The sequence below is a fragment of the Panicum virgatum genome, chromosome 1K, assembly GCF_016808335.1.
Source record: "Panicum virgatum strain AP13 chromosome 1K, P.virgatum_v5, whole genome shotgun sequence".
NCBI classification, from domain to species: Eukaryota; Viridiplantae; Streptophyta; class Magnoliopsida; order Poales; family Poaceae; genus Panicum; species Panicum virgatum.
Genome location: NC_053136.1, coordinates 16,713,513 through 16,731,184, shown reverse-complemented (window position 1 = coordinate 16,731,184; position 17,672 = coordinate 16,713,513). Strand labels below are relative to the sequence as shown.

At 42.2% G+C, this 17,672-nt stretch overlaps 1 long non-coding RNA gene across 1 annotated transcript; it reads left to right on the top strand.

The window, feature by feature from the left end:
• The first annotated feature begins 11,757 nt into the window (after positions 1-11,757).
• Positions 11,758-14,303, top strand: LOC120697593. Its single transcript, XR_005684557.1, has 2 exons — positions 11,758-12,481; positions 12,706-14,303. It is a non-coding gene; the product is annotated as an uncharacterized LOC120697593 (long non-coding RNA).
• Positions 14,304-17,672: the final 3,369 nt, after the last annotated feature.

Genomic DNA, 17,672 nt, shown 5'->3' with positions numbered 1-17,672 from the left:
CGTCGATACAGAAACAATGATATATGAGCTCTCACCTCCGTTGCGGAAGCCAATTGAGATGATTGACGAGGAGTGCAGGTGCGGTGCCTAGCTACAAGGATTCAGCAAGCAGAGAAGGTCGCAAGTCTTCTTCGAAGCAGGATGAGGAAACCGCGAGGGGACTCCAAGATTTCACGAGAGAGAGAGAGGTCACCTGGATCCATCGTAGCTTTAATTTATTATATTTATCTAAAGACAGGATTAATTTCTTTACTAATGACTAAGCACTCCTGTCATAATTAATTTTATTTGATGCATTTGATTTTACGTACTTTATTGCTTGGCTTTCCCATGCATCTTTCAGTTTTTCTAATCTAGGTTTTACAAGTGGAGACATACAAACAATGACCAGGCCAACCAACGCGGGGAGAAGGGCGGTTGCATCTCTTTCAGGCATGTTCAGCAGCAAAATTTGCTTAATTTGATGTTCCTTATTAGTACTCCCTCCGTTTCAAAATATAGGTTGTTTTGAATTTTCTAGATACATTTAATTTGATATGTATCTAGATATACGTTTATGTATAGATGCGTAGCAAATACAATATATCTAGACAAGCCAAAATGACTTATATTTTGAAACAGACCAAGTATATGCTTTTAAATTGTAACTTGCACATACGTTTACCTATCACGTGCTGTCAAAAGCCGCATAATTATATTAACTCTTTCGAATTGCAGGGCAACCAACCACATAATTATATAGGAAGAAGTCCATTTTTGACCATCTAACTTTTGTCTCAGTTTGGTTTTGGCCATCGAACTCCAAAACCGGTTATCTTTGCCATCGAACTATCAAAACTGTTCAAATTTGACCATCGGGTCTGTTTTGATGGGTGGTTTTAGTTTTTTTATTTACAATTAAGTCCTTAGATCTTAAAATGATTATTACTTTTTGTTCGTACCTCCGATTTAGGTCATTCTTGCGGTCACGCGTTCGTAATGGTGAGCTTTATCTTTTAAAATATTCTTTATACTATTTTATCACTATTTGTTATATTATTCTTATATTGTTGTGTAAAAATAACAATATAATAAAAATAAAACAAATAGTTACAAAATAATATAAACAATATTTTAAAAGATAAAACTTATCGTTATGAACGCATGACCACAAAAATCACTTAAATCGGAGATACGAGAAAAAAATAGTAATTCTTGGATCTTAAAATGATTACTATTTTTTTCCATTTTAAGATCTATCTTAAAATAATTACTATTTTTTCTCGTATCTCCGATTTAAGTGATTTTTGTGACCATGTGTTCGTAACGATAAGTTTTATCTTTTAAAATATTATTTATATTATTTTGTAACTATTTGTTTTATTTTTATTATATTATTGTTTTTACACAATAACATAAGAATAATATAACAAATAGTGATAAAATAGTATAAAGAATATTTTTAAAGATAAAGCTCACCATTACGAATATGTGACCGCAAGAATGACCTAAATCGGAGGTACGGACAAAAAGTAATAATCATTTTAAGATCTAAGGACTTAATTGTAAATAAAAAAACTGAAACCACCCATCAAAGCAGCCCCGATGGTCAAATTTGAACGGTTTTGATAGTTCGATGGCAAAGATAACTGGTTTTGGAGTTCGATGGCCAAAACCAAACTGAGACAAAAGTTGGATGGTCAAAAATGGACTTCTTCCATTATATATAACAATAGCCAGGTACATCAGTAACAAGAACTGATCGTATATCAAACCATACTTTTGTAGATAAAGGAATATTTTAATATTCGAGCTTCTACATATGGCATTCTGAAATATCCAGCCAATATATCTGACCACATGGTGACTGTGGAAGCTTTCTTGATTCTTCTTCGATAGAGGCTCTTCATAGTTATTGCTTCCTCCATCCCAATTACAATTCGTTTGATATTTTTTGCTAGGAAAAAGTTCAATTTACTCCCCTTAACTATAGCCAAAGTCTGGATATCCCCTAAACTATAACTTGGTTCAATTTACCCCCTAAATTATGTCATTTAGTTTATTTTACCCCATAATACAATTTATCTTTTTTGTTACTCCATACACAAGTTGCATTTTAATTTCAAATTTTGCAGGGTAGTAGTGGGCATCACAATAAATATTTAAAAAAAGTATAATTTTTACCATTAGTTTTAATATAATTTTGAAATCTAATTATTAATTTATTATTAAATATTCTAACTATCAAAATATTGATAAAAAATATGATATATTTTTCTAGCATGCGTTATGTTGTGTACTGTTATATATCTTGTAAAATTTCAACTTAAAACTCCACCTAAGCATAGAGAAATAAAAAAAACAAATTTTATTAGGGGGTAATTTGAACCAAAATGCATAGTTTTAGAGGTGAAATGAACCAAACGATAGTTTAGGGGTTATCCAGACTTTGGCTATAGTTGAAGCATATTTTTTGTTATATATCTAAATACAGTGTACATCTAAATGCATAGTAAAATATATGTGTCTACAAAAAATAAAATGAATTGTAATTTGAGACGAAGGTAGTATATTGGTTTAAGATGCCTGGTTCGATAGTGGAGAGCAAGTGGTCGTACACTACTGGTGTGTTGATTCAAACACAAACCCACTACGTCTGCTTTTGGTGTCCATGCATCGCTACTATTGTATAATCCTCCGCACGGCGCGCTGTCTGTGGTCCGTTTGGCTTCACACACGCCTCACAATATCACAACTCTCCGCTGTCATCTATTATTCTAGTCATCGCTGCAAATTAAAGCAAGTAAACAGCGGTCAAATATAATTAAACTTCTACGATGAGCTTTGGTACGAGTCTGAAGGATGGTGCTCGTGGTAGGTAACCTTTACAGAAAGCCCTCATGGCCGGTGAGGCGCTGTGACTTTATTTGGTAGCCATTCTTCCCCATGTGTTGGGTCGAAGCTACCATGAAGATCCTACACGGCTAGGTTGCACACAGGCATATACCACGTGTCAAAATTGCCAATACACTTCCATATACAATTATTGTTTTCAAAGAAAAGTGACTAGCACTACTACAGACTAGGCTTATGGTCTAGGCCATTTGTCCCGGCCGCCTTTAGGCCCCGAACCAAATAGTGCTTTAGTCTCGGATCTAACGGCTAGCCGGGCAGCATGAGGGCACAGGGCATTTTATCCCGGTTGGAACCACCAACTGAGACCGAATGTCATACATGTGTCTTTGTTAAGGTACGTTATTTTGTTTTGGTTGGAGCAACCAACCTGGATAAATGTGTGGCCTTGGGTCCCGGTTGGTGGCTCCAACCGGGACAAAACAATCCCGACCCTTTATCCCCTTCTTTCTCCCCCCGCCCAAGCCATTCAGCTCAATGTTCTTGCTGTTCTTGGCTCGGGTGGAGGGAGTTGTTGCCCATTTCCTCCACGATTTGTGAAGACTATTTGATTCCCCGTCCATTCAACAGCTGTAAAGGTTAGGAGCTTGTTCCTCTCATCATTCGTTTCTTGCGTAGCTCATTTTATGGTTTAGAAATAGAGAAATGTGAGGTTTTAGATTGAGAAAGTTTTCTAGATTTTTATGCCATTTGAACTCAAATGTGGTACTTTTAGCTGTGCATATATAGATATGATTTACTTGTTTTAGTCCATCTAGATGAGTATAGAGAGTTGATGTGATTTTCTTGTATAGAGAGTTGATATTACAAATAGGTATACAAGATTTTTGTTTAGAATTAGAGTACATATTACATTGTGAGTATTTATATATATATATATATATATATATATATATATATATATATATATATATATATATTACAATGTGAGTATGTATAGATTCTAATGTGAGTATCAAATTTTAAAAGGAATAATTATTATAAGTGGAACAATGTATACTTGGTAATTATTTTGTATTACGAATGAATTATTCAAATTGTTTGAAAAGCATGTGTTCTCGATTTGATTATAAGAAAGAATTTACAATGTCTACATTCTCTCTCTCTCTCTCATTCGCGAGAGACAAATATATAGACACATACAAGGATACATAGAGAGACACAAAGAGAGAGTCATAATGTGGAGATTGCGGATTCTTTCTTGTAACAAAGTGTGCGGTCTGCATATATGAAAAATATACATGTGAATGTGATAAGTATATGATGTGAATGAGTATTTAAGATTTTATTCATTTTTTCTTGTATTATGAATAATTAGTTTTACTTTTTATGTTTTCATTTTTTTCCTTGTAAAAGATAAGTGTAGCGAGTATGAGTTTGCCACATGTTACTAGGTCTTTGATAGTTGACTTAGACCATATGGTTATTTTTCTCTTTTATGCTAGTGCTGTCTATGAGGAGACTCGGTTGTTGATTCGGTCACCGCTGCATGAGCCAATGCGAGTGGCATAGTTGCAAGATCGCTTACTCTCAACTATCCGCAAACGCATTGAGGTAGGTAAACCCCGGGAGCTTAGGTTGAGGGCACTATTTATTTTGGACGTCATATATGTGTGCCACAAAAAGCTGAGTTGAAGATGGTTATTTTGAGGGAAGCTCATCACACTTCATATATGGTACGTCCATGCGAGACTAAGATGTATCAGGATTTAAAGCGAGTCTTCTGGTGGAAGCGGAAAGTGGTTGATTATTACAAAATATGTGGCTTTATGTGGTATTTGACAGAAAGTGAAAGCTAAGCATCAGAGGCCAGCTGCATTGTCGAAACCATTGAAGATCCCTACGAGGAAATGGGAGAACATTACAATGGACTTTGTGGTTGGTTCGCCACATTCCCCTAGGCGTAAGGATGCTATTGAGTTGTAATTGATAGACTTGCAAAGGTTGCCCATTTGGTTACCATGAAGACTATGAAGTTTGCCTATTGTTTCTGATCAAGATTATAAATTTGTATCTAATTTTTGGAGAAGTTTGCATAGTGTTTTGGGCATCACATTGGATCTAAGCACTGATTTTCACCCGTAGATGGTTAGTCAGTCGGAGCATACTATACAGACCTTAGAAGACTTGTTTTGATCTTGTGTCCTCTCCTGGAATGGTAGCTGGAAAGACCACTTTCTTAGGTAGAGTTTGCTTATAATAGCTATTATTGGGCTAGTATCAAAATGGCCACAGGTGTATTTAACCACTCTGTTGGGATGTTGTTGGTGAGAATTCTTTGGTTGGTTCGGATTAGGTACAACAGACTCATGATAAGGTACGAGAGATCCATCAGAACTTGTTGACCGCTCAGAGTTGTTAGAAGAGCTATGCAGATGTCAGATAGAGGGATCTAGAGTTCTCAGTTGGTGATGAGGTTCTTCTTAAGGTGTCGCCAACAAAAGGTGTTGTTCGTTTTGGTACTAGAGGAAAGCTCAGCCCGAGGTACATTGGGCCGTATATGATTACTGTTTGAGTCGGAGCCTTGGCTTATCGTTTGCAGTTGCCTGAGTCGATGAGTGGTGTGCACCCCGTGTTTCATGTATTGATACTGAGGAAGTATCCGAAGGATCCAGAATAGAAGATTGATGCTGAGCTGGTGATAATTCAGCAGGACTTGACTATGGAGTGTCATCCAGTGTGCATATTGGATTTTTCTGATCGTATTATGCGGAATAGGACCATCAAGTATGTGAAGGTGCTATGGACTAATCAGTCCGAGCGGGAAGCCACATGGGAATTGGAGGCGCAAATGCACGAGAAATATCTGGAGCTCTTCGAGTCTGGTGAGTAATTAGTTGTTTATATGTGGTTCTTTTCCCCACTCTTGCACTAGTGATGCTGAATTCGGGGACGAATTCGTCTAAGGAGGGAAGAATGTAACACCCAAGATGAATAAAGGGCAAAATATGCTTTCTAGATGGGAATACGTAAAGTTGATACCTAAAATTAAACATTTTGATCCATTGCTCGAATGGATGAACGGACACTGTGGTTGCGTAGAGCTCGTCGAGTACTTTTCGTTTGACTATTTAGATGTCGTGTTTGGAGTTGGGATAAAAAAGTTATAACTTTTTTTAAGCTATTGGACTGCCAGGCCACTCTACAGTACTCGCACTACAGTACCCCCTTTTCCTAATCCACTCTCCATACGAGAAAAGAGAAGGGGAGAGGAAGAGAAGAGAAGAGAACACATGGGAAACTAGGGCACGTTGTCGTCGATCCTCGCCGTTCCTCTCCAGAAACCGGTTGAGATTCCTCTCCTCTTTCCATTTTTCCCATCTCCATGGCTTTTTCTCACTGTTCATGATGGTGCCCGCCTTGTGTGGTGTAGTGCAGTGAGGCTGGATGCAAGGAAGAAGGGGAAACAGAGTGGAATCGCCGTAGTTGTCGCCGTCATCGCCGTCGCCGTCATCGCCGTCGCCTTCGCTCTTTTCAAGTTAAACTCTAGGTTAGATATGTTCCTATTGTGGAACTTATTTTCTCCCTAGTTTTAGAAGTTTTTAGCTCATGGGAATAGCGGTATTAGTCGCCATTTGCACTAGGGTTAAGGTTTTGTCCTCGTCGCTATTGTCAGCACGTCATCAATCTGCGCAGTTTCAATTCGTGACAGTTTTTCTTCTATTAATGATCTCAAAAAATATGAAACCTTTATATGAGTTGGAAAAGAGTTAGAGATCTTTCCATGGCCACAGGGAACACCTCAATCAGATTTAAGATGAGGGAGAAACTAAGGATGGAATCTGACTGTTTTTCAGTCTTGTAATTCTAGGCAGTGTCTGTTAACATGAAGTTTAGGAACTCTTAATGGCGTTTTTCGACTTTCTCGTAGTTATAAGAGTTGCAGATAATTTCATAATCTTTCCAGATTGGTAAAGATCATATTCATCCGAATTTTGGATCTTCAGTTATGACTGTCTCAATAGAACTGCTCTGCAGAATCTATAAGAATGTCAGATTAAGGTTCACCTCTATTTTACCCAATGTTAATATTTTTTCGTATACTTTTTGATAACTATGAAGTTGTAGGCTATGAAGTTATACTTCTTGTAAAAAAATATCAGAATTTTTTACCATCAGAATTAAAGAGTCTAAAAAAGAGAAATAATAGTGTTGCTGTTTTCACTAGATTAGCATATGTTGACGTGAGGACGTTGAGTTTGGGCTTAGGATTGATTTACTCGATGTCTTTATTTTGAAGTGTGCTTATTTTGGTGCTGAGATATATTTGTGAAAAGGTGGTCAGTGAAGGCAAGTAAACACAGTGATGTGGTCTACTCGCTTTAACTTTGTTATTTGAATTGCCTCCATTAAATTTCAGAAGCTCACACTAGCCAGATAAGATCTGAATTTTGTTTTATTTGTGGATTTATATGTTTTTTCACTTGTGGCATTGCTCTTGGAGTTATAAATTTTGGAGGTATATGAAGTTGATGCATTGCAATCACACTTTTTGCACTCTCATATTGCATATGCATATGAAGAAACCATAGCCGGATTGGTGTGGTAAGTACCGGTACAGCAACGCGCGTTGAGATATAGTAATGTGGTTGCAGCTCTCACTTCCTTCCTTGGAATTTGTGGGTAGAAGTGAAGTCATCAATTCCATGGCATCATTAGCATGTGCATTGAAGCATCATTATGAAAATCTCTACTTGAAGTTACACTATCTTAGTATGATGTTTCTTTTATATGAAATTATTAATCCAATGTTTAATCAAATTATGATTTAAATTGCTTGGTTAAAGCAGTTTGCTTGCTGAGGTTTTCCATAAACCTCACATTTTGATTTTTCCTTACAGGTGCTTGAGCTTGGACTTTGCATGCTTGGGATGGAAGTAGCAGCACGTGTGCACACACTTATCCATTTATGTTGAACAAATGTTTTATAATAAAATATTTGGATGTGGAGATTCTGATGTTGTTTTAAATTCTCTCGCATGGTTCATTTTGTGAAATGTTTATCTCACTCCAGTGAAATTTTGTTAATCTATTTGAATGATTTATGTTGCTTCCGCGTACTCTGTTATGTTCTTGTGCTGTAGTGTTGTAATTCTTTAGAGGATTCTTGTGTTTTTCTTCTGGGATGTTGCAGTACTATACTTAGCATTAACCTTGACATTGTTCCTTAAGAAATAGGCATAGCTCTGACAGGGGTAAGTCGTGATAAAGAAATAAGCAAGGGGAATGTGACACAAACACACATCCAACTTTCAAGGACGAAGAAATCAAAGAGATAAAGAATAACAGATTGAACTAAACTATCCTATGTTAAGTTAGCCAGAACTTATGCTAGATTAGAGGGTCCTAGTGCATTTATTCAAAGCAAAGGTTAGCAGATAGTTAGGGCTGCAGGTGTCAAAAAAAAATAGGATACCGGGGAGAATGTCCCACACTAGTGAACATCCAGTCCCATTACATATTTGCATAAATTCCTACACCGAAGTCGAATGTTGGGGAGTGCACTAATTGCAACACAGCTGTTAAGTTGGACGGACAGGACTGTCACCATTTGCCGTCTACCTCAATCACACCGTAGAGCACGGTCATATCCGAAGGATCCCGCCTACCCAAGAACCACGCTTGTGTACGAGGTCACTACCTTAGAGTCCCCAGGACTCCCACATTCTGGACGAACAAGCAAAACGTTAGAGCAAGCCCAAAAGCACAACAAACCGATATCCGTATCCAGACTATCTGGCCTAACCATATCCTTAGCATAACTCATGGTACACCAGAGCACAGATTGATAAACTATCGAGATAGCATAACCACCCTGGCAAAGCTCTATATTATGAATAGAGTGCTAACAAATAGAATACAAAGCCATACTAGAAGTTGAGGATTTCTCTCCAACGCCGAGGATGACTTGATTTGTTAAAGGAAGAATATTAGCCTAGCTCCACTAGTCTAAGAGAGCAAGAGGGACAGTCTTGAGTTGTGTGTGTGTGTGTGTGTGTGTGTGTGTGTGTGTGTGTGTGTGTGTGTGTGTGTGTGTGTGTGTGTGTGTTGTGGGGGAGCCCTATTTATACTAGTGGAGGTTGTTGGCGGTCATTTTCGATGAAATTTATCGCCAACATTCTTTCGGATTTCATACTTTCAAGACCGTAATCATGCAATTTTTACTAATATTGACAAGTTCCACAAGTTTTGGTGAATATTTGAATTCAGGAATAACATATACAAAATCGAGCCAAACTAGGGAAAATCCCAGGCCGGCCGGCCGGCCTACCCCCCGTGGAATTTCGTCGTACAACTTCATATCAATGGTCCTGAGCACAAGATCAAGCCAATCCAAGGGTGTCTCGCACAAGAATCACTAGTTGAGACCGAAAGGCTTGAACCAAGTTAAGTCGGGTCCATTTGTAGAGACAAATCAATACACCAAGGCCCAAACCGACTTGAGTGACAACACACAACCATTGATCAATGTGACAGAGCAACGGAGGGCCAAGATGAGCCAGAGCAAGGCTGACCGTCCGTGGTGAGGCCGGCCGGCCTAACACCCACGTGGAAAACGCCCGAGCAACTGTCAACCGGCTCTAGGAGAGAATCCAAGCCATCCAGAGGAAGGTCGGTGCTAGATGGCACGATTCCTAGGCCGGCTGGCCCCACCTTGCAGCTTTTGGACTTCAGGCTTTGTTTGTAGGTTAAGCACACCGACCACACTTGCTTCCAAGTGACGCAAACTGGATTACCGGCCAACTACTGACCTTGGAAGCACTATACATATATCACTTACCCCTCACTTGTAATACACACCATCCACTTGAAAGAAGTGTTCACTTACCCCTCTTTTAGAATAGGGAGAATGTGAGGTGAGAGCTTTGGTGAAAACAAAGCTAAAGGAGCGGATACATCATTGAGTTTTCTCGGTCTGACTCCATATTTTGTACCCACCTCGGAGGAATATATCATTGAGTAAATTTCTCGTCTCAACTTCAGTTTCTCGCTAGCTTTACTTTTTGTTTTAGTTACTTGTTTAGTTGCTTTCTTTGATCTACGGGATCCTGAGTCTGTGTAAGTAGCAAGTTCTACTTATTTGAGGTTGCTTTCTAAGTACAATGTAGGAGCAAGTAGCTCGATAGCTGTGGGCGAGGTGCCCAGGCTTGGTTAGCTATCTCAGGTTGTGTTCCACCCCACGGTACCATTGTGATAGGCGGCAGGTGGTGACAGCCCTGTCCGTCCCTCGTAGTCCACCACGTTCGGGTGTTTTCATAGCAATAGTTGCCGACTACCATTGGACTACCTTCTCACCCCGGTCTAAGTCCTTTCCTGAGGCCGCCAAAGCAGAACCAGCCAGTGGCTAGCTCGTAGCAAGGTAGAGTAGTAAGTTATTTGGAGTTAGACCCTCTACCCTTTACCTTTTACCTTCTCTCTCTTGGTGTGTTTGGCTGAGTAGTTCTAGGTCGGGTCAAGGCTTTACTGTTCCTTAGATTCAATATCCAAGGTATACTCCCTGGTGAAAGCTGCAATTGGTCTCTATGCGCTTGCGGAGTAATCGTTAGGCTAAGGAGTGCCAATAGAGGTCAGTTCCTGCCAAAAACACATATGAAAGATGATCAGGTGCATTGGCCGCGACTCCTCCTCGGAATGTATCTAGACTTGTTCCAGGTTCGGCTGAACCTTGAAGTTGGCCGACCCTAGGTGAGCCTTCCCCGGGCTCATCTTCCCCTGGCTAGATGACAAGTGGGCCCTGACTGCCTGATTTATGAGATTTTGTGTGTCCTCCTTTGCTCTTGTGCTGGTTGTGTTGAGTTTTTTTACTTCTTCTTGGGGAATCAACATTTGATTGGAGCTTTCAATTTGCACATGATTGGTATTGGCCCCTTTTGACTTTTTCTTGAGGGATGATATATTTTGTCTCAGTTGTGTCGAGCTTTTGCCCTTGTTTTTGGCAACCGAGACATCTCATTTCTAGAGATCTTGTGCTTGCTTTTTCACTTGGTTTTTGGATATTTTGGATGAGATCCTTTTCTTTTCTTCTTTAATCTTTTTAAATGATGAATTTGTGTTGGGTGTTGTCAATGCACTCATCAAGGGGGAGATTGAGGACTAATGGTGGTCACCCTCGGATAATGAGTATTTGACAACGTTGTATGGATTTGATGTATCTCTTGGCTCATGACATGCAGGCATAGGATGAGACGTGGTGGCCGACGGAATGTGAAGGTCAAGCTAAAGGTGCATGCCGATTGACCAAGGGCAGTGAAGGGTGAACGTGAGTAGGCTTGGTCCGAGGGACCCGAGAAGTCCAGGCGGAGTCATTGGCGGTGCACGTGGTGCACGGAAGAGCAAGAGTACATGGATATGATGAAGACGATGTCGGTCAAGTCAAGAAGGAAGGCGATAGCAAGTCAGGTAGGTTGCCCGTACGGTGGGAGTGCGAAAGACTTGAAGGCGTCGAAGCTTGGCAGAGGCCGGACACACGACAATATCAGAGGTAGCAGGTTTACCGATTTGGACCTCAAAATCAAGCAGCGGCAGGATTACTAGTTTGTGCCTCAAAACCGAGCGGCGACAAGTTTGCCGATTTGGGCCTCAAAACCTAGGGCATGTCCGGTACAGCCAAATGGCGGTTGCGGAGGGCACGTTGCGTCATCGCGAAGCTTGCGTCGAGGCGAAGTAAAGTCGTGATGGCAACGTGTCTGTCCGGGGCTCCAATAAAAAGTTGGACGATTTTACCTCGGAGGGGTATTTGGGTTATGTGCTTCACGTAAGGACGTTTTGATCTTCTGTCCAGCGTACACACACAAATATATATATATATATATATATATATATATATATATATATATATATATATATATATATATAATATAGGTCTATTGGGTACCCTGGGTACGGAATAAGCTATTCCATACCCGAGCTAGCCACCGCCCCCAGGGCCGCGCAGGCGCCCGGCTTCGGTTCCCCGCCGCACCGGTTCCTTTTCTGCGTACCCCCACCGCCCCGAAGCGGTTTCTTCTCCTCCCAGCTCGCGATCCCTTCCCCCAGCCAGCCCCGGCCCAGATACATTTTCCGACGCCGCTCCTCTCATCGTCAGGGACTGGCGCCGCCCAACCCCAGCTGATGCTCCTCCCATCGCCGATCTGGAGTCTGGCGCCTCCCGTCACTGCTGATCCGTTCCCGACGCCGCATCTCATCCCGACGCAGCACCTCCTCCCATCGCCGCTCCCCTCCTCCGACGGTGATCCCTCCTCCCAACGCCATTCCACGAGACCGTCCTCCCGTCGTCGTCACCCCCAGGAGATCCTACTATGGCCCACCGACGAGATCCTCCCCTGGCCTACCTTCAGGTCATGGAGGAATTGATGGCACGGCGTGGATGAATCGCCTGTGTATCCCCGCATTCAAGGTGACGCCCTCCCGTTCCCGATGCCGCTCACTCCTCCCGTCGCTGTCGATCCTCCTCCAGCCTGCTCTCTGATCAGGTGATTCCCCCTCATCTTTTGTTGTTCCTACGGTTAATTCCGTGCAAGCTCTAGATTTGTCTGCCGGTGCTCATTCTTTGATGAATCGTCGCTGGTGGTTCCCCCGCTAGTGCAAGGTGCTCCTCTATCCTCACTCCATTCGATTCCCCTTAATTTTGGTCACATTTTTTCTTTCGTACTGATGATTCATCCAGATTTAGTTCGAATTAGGTTATAATTTGTTGCAATCGGTAGCTGCATCATAATTTTCCTTGTTTCATTATTCTTTAGTTTTCCCTGCCGTATTCATTTCAGTGGGTATTGCACCTGACACTGTCGATTTTGCTGAATGGATTCTCAGCACAGATTGGTCCACATATGCATATCAACCCGAGCAGGGTGGTGTTCGAGCAGCTTCCGATTTGGATAATAACTGGATTCTTTGTTCTTTTGTGTGGCTAGTGAAGGAGTTTTTTAGCTTAGGTCTGTCACTGTATTCTAAATCTACTTCATAGGGGCATCTCCAGTGTTCAAATCGAACTCAACTGAAAAGGTAGTGCCACGGAGGATTTGTTCGATTTCTACTGAATCAAACGTAATCACAGCAACGCGTTAGGGATCCATCATATAATAAAATACACCATTTCTATCTCACCATCCTCAAGCTGTAGTCTTGATGAGCACATTGTACTAGCGCACTACTTTTTGCCCATTATTTAACTACCTCGGTTCGACTTGCCTTTAGCATTTGATGCAAGTAATCTTTTGATTCCGTTTGACCACTGCAGTGTCTAAATCGAATCAAAGTTCTGCTCTGTCCTATCACGGTTCGATTTCCATGCACACTGGAGGTGCCCTAATTCATGCTTTGTATGTCTTATATGGAGAAAGAATATGCAGAAATGAAGCTCTTCCTTTGTGCTGATCATAGCTTTTTACTTAGTATATTCAGTCCTTTTCTTTGCCATTAAATTATGAAATCTCTGGTGCATGTATACCTTTGGACCTTGTTTGACCTAAATATTTACATGTTCATTGCAGCTGATTAATACTCGATTGTTCATGGATACTATTTATGGGATGATGTTAAAGTTTTAAGGTTGCTCACTGTTACTTTGCTTATGACACCTTGTAGGTTAGATGGCATCTAGTAATCTCTGTTGCTTTATTTTAGTTTTGATGGCACTACTATTAATATTGAGCCCCTCTATACAGTGTCAGCATGATTGCATAAATGGAATAATCATGGCTAAACTGAAATGGCTCACCGAATCTAAGAATAAAGTAAACAAAAGATCTGGAAACCTTAAACCATTAGACTGGATTGGAGAAATTTTTTTCTTAAAAATACACAGGTGCATTGCTGCTGCGATTCGGATGAATGATATGGTTGGACAATCATGGAAAAGCAGGTTGAACTTAGAAATTGCTGGAAGCACACCAGACTAAGATCCAGCAGCACAATCTGAACTGCAGCGCTTTTTAGGTGCCAAGTATATTAAAATGGCAATGAGGCCAGTATATTAAAATGTTTTTTTTGCAGATGTGGTAGACACCACGATCTCTATTGACAGTGCCATCTTTCAGCAGTACCCATCATCACCATCAGGTGTTTAGGGATAGTTCCCCTTGTTCATCACTTGATGGATTTTGTGCAGAAAGCATCAGTTGTACAGTAGATAGATTCTGAGTTTCATGTATGGATGGTATGTTTCGAGCCTATGTGTATAGATTCTTATAAAAATATAGTTCGGAGTGGCAGGTGATGCCATTTCGACTCCACCTGTGTTTATGGTATTTATGAACTGGCTTAGAAAAATGTGTGGTGTTTGTAAGATAATGAGATTTTAGCATCAACATGTTTTGGTATATGAGATTAGTAAACCAAAACATTACTGTCTGTATATCGCGCAACTACAAAACATTTTGTTTCTTTGGAGCACAAAACCTTTTGTTTTCTGCTGCTCTGGGCATACGAATCAATTTCCTATCCTAGCGCTTGTTTGGTCTCATCAACCTCTGTTTCCCTTCTCTAGAGATTTGTTTTGTGGTTTCTTGTATGGATAACGTTGCCATGCATGCAGATCGGAGAGAACAAATGTCCGATTCCCTGGCTTGTACCTTTTTTCCGTAGGCAGGAGAGGACGCTTGGTCAAACTGGCACACCAACGTGCGCCTGAAAAAAAAGGCGGGAGAAGCAAGCGCAAGGTGATGGGCGGCAGCGCGTCAACCAGCGCGCGTTGTTGGTGCGCTTGAAAAAAATGGGCGGGAGAAGCGAGCGAGGTGGTGGGCATCGCCCTGTACGAGGTTGGTTGCGTCAGGGGTGGCGCGCAGATGGGTGGGACGCGCACTCGAGGTTGGCTCGGGTATAACTATTCCATACCCAGGGTGGAGATTATATATATAGAGAGAGAGACCGTGTGGGTAGTCAACATATTTGCATCTCACTTTCGGAGGTCCTCTTATTTTAGTTGTGAGAGATTTGCTAGGGTTAGAGAGGGAGAGAGTGGATCTTTGATTTGATCTTTTTTGCCGTCCATGCTTTAAGCGATATTGGAAGTGGCTTGTAACCGGACCTCATGAATAATCCAAAGAACGAATTCGTGCCTCCCTAGCAATTTTTCTTTTTTTATGATTTTTGGGAGGATTTTTTGAGCGATTTTCAATTCATGAGTTATCCTCGATCGTTAAGCATTTTTCATTTTAGATCTGTTAATCCTTGAGATTGTGCATCTATGGCTTGAGTTTTACTCGATTCGTTGTGTTTTGAGAGACATATTTGCATTTGAAGTTTGATTGTTCTCGCTTATTTTTCCTTTGTTTTTGGCTTTAATCGTGTGCTGGTTTCAAAGGCGCAAGGGACTCGCGGCAGGATCACGTTGGGAGGAGCTGTGCTTGTGGGCAGCTGTGCGCGTGAGCATGGGCACGGCGGCACTAGGCAGGCAGCAGCATGCGCCAGGCAGCAGCATGCGCCAGGCAGCAGGCCGCTGGAGGCGCACACGTGGCCCAGCGGAGCAGTAAAGTGCGTCGCCCAGGCGCGGCCCAGGCTGGGCCGAGCCCAGGAGCCCAAGCAAAGGTGGCAGGCTTGCCAGCTGTGGAGCAGGCCATCGCGGGCCAAAAGTTGCACTCCGTGAGTTTTTCTTATTCCCTTTCTCTTTTATTTATTTCATGCTGTCTTGCTTGAACTATTTAATTAGTGCTAGTATCACTAATACCTAAAGGTATTTTTCATGATTAGTTAAGTACTTGTTCTCACTAATCTTTGCATGGTCAATTGGTTTGTGTTAATTAATTTTAATTGTTAATCTTCGCATGCTGAGTTAAGAGGACTTTTCTTTTATGGTGATTAATTCTAATCTTTTTGGTGAGACTCTTGATCAGCATTTTATTTACGCTTCACTTCAATTTGATTTTGAGTTTTGCTAATCTTCTTGGAATCGTTGCAAGCTTAGTAAAGACAACTCTTTTGCAAATCTCTTTGGAAAATCTTTTTCGGCACTTTGATAAACCGTTGCTTCCGCTTAGTGATGTGCCTTGCTCGAGTGAATCACACTTTACATTTGCTTCTGCTTTGCGTCGAGCTTTTCCTAACTATTCTTAGGGTGAGCTCATCACGAGTTGGCTTGTGTCACCTTGGCGGTGAGAAGAGAGACGTGTCGGATTGAATTCGAAATATAAGACTTGTTCTCATCCACTACTACATAAATCTTATAGAGGCGTATGGATGGCAGCGGATCGGGTTCGGGGCGGGTATCCGTGGTTTTCGGGTTTCGGGTTTGGGTTCTGATGTTTGCCCGCGGATTTACGGGTTCGGATATTCGAAAAATTTTGGGTTTGGAGCGGATTCTAAATCTAACCCGTGGAGCTCTATTGGACCTTAGAAACAATTAGCCCAATAAAAATCCACTAGAAACCCTAGATATATATAATAAAAAAATCCCCTTCACCCACCCTCAATCCCTCTTGCCTCTCCCTCACCCCGTCGACTCAGCCGCCATCCCCTCGCGGCTTGTCCAGTGCCTGCCCCGCACCGACCTGCCGGCGGCTTGCGCTCGAGCGGGCGCCCCCTGCCCCGCCCGCTCGCCGGCTAACGCGCGCACCGCCGGCTCGCCGGGGCGCCGTCCGTCCCTCCCCGCCGTCGGCTCGCCGCCCTTCCCGCCCTGCCGCCTGCTCGCGTGGCGCCCCCACGCGCATGCTGGCAGGCACCAGGCGCAGCTTGCCTCGCATGGCGGAGGGCCCGACCCAGAGGCCGCACGCTCCCCGCCCTGCCCTGTTATCCTTGTTGGCCTGTTGCTAGAGCTTAATGGAAAAAAAAATTTGGGTTTTGGGTTATCCGTCGGGTATTCGTGGGTTTTGGTTTTGGTGATGAATTCTGATCCGAATTGGAGTTCGGGGCGGGTTCGGGTTTCAAGTTCGGATTTTGGTTTTGGGTGCCCAGGCACTCCACACGAACGAAACCCGACCCGTTGCCATCCTTACCGAGGCGGGCAAAAAGCATTAACTGAGGAGGTTTTTGCAACCGTGTCGGAGCGAAGTTTGCAGTTAATTGTCTATTTTTCGAGATGGTTTTGCTTCCCACCTCGATTAATAAAAAAATTTAAAAATAAAATAATAATCCCACCGAGTCCATCACGAGCCCATCCGCCGCCGCCACCATGTCTCGCGGCTGATGCCGTGACCCACTGCCACCGCCGGATCCAGCCTCGCTGTGTGCCGCAGCCCCGGGCATCCTCGCGACGCCTTGCGCTTTGCTTGCGGATTTGATTTTCACGATTCGTGCTTGATTTTGACTAATCCTAACCAATGCTTTGAGCTATGAACCAAACTCTTTTATTGGTTCTTTGCCCTTTCCCTCCGTTCTCATTTCTAAGGCGCATGGCGATTTTCTGCTTTTCTGCATATGTAAGGCGCGCCACCTCGAAGCAAGGGAAGATTTGAGGTGCAGTTGAATACAGACGCATGCGGCCATGCAAGCTTTTGTATGAAGCGTTGCATGCGGCCTTGCGCCATCCAAAACTCAGCATTATTCTCCACGATATTAACTTCCGCTGCATTAACTCTACACCTTGGTATCTGCAATACTCCTTAACACGCCTTAGGGCAGTCCCAATGCAGACTCCACTCATAGAGTCTAAACCTCAAAGACTCCATTACAAGAAACTATACTTCCCAATGCAAAGTGTGTTACTTTAGTTTATATGGCCCACTTGTCTCTCACACATTCATTCTTGATTTGCGTGAAGACTTAGAGTCTAAATAAGACTTGGAGTCTTGATTTCTCTCCCTCTCTCTTCCATAAATATACTGCCACATCAGCAAAACATAATA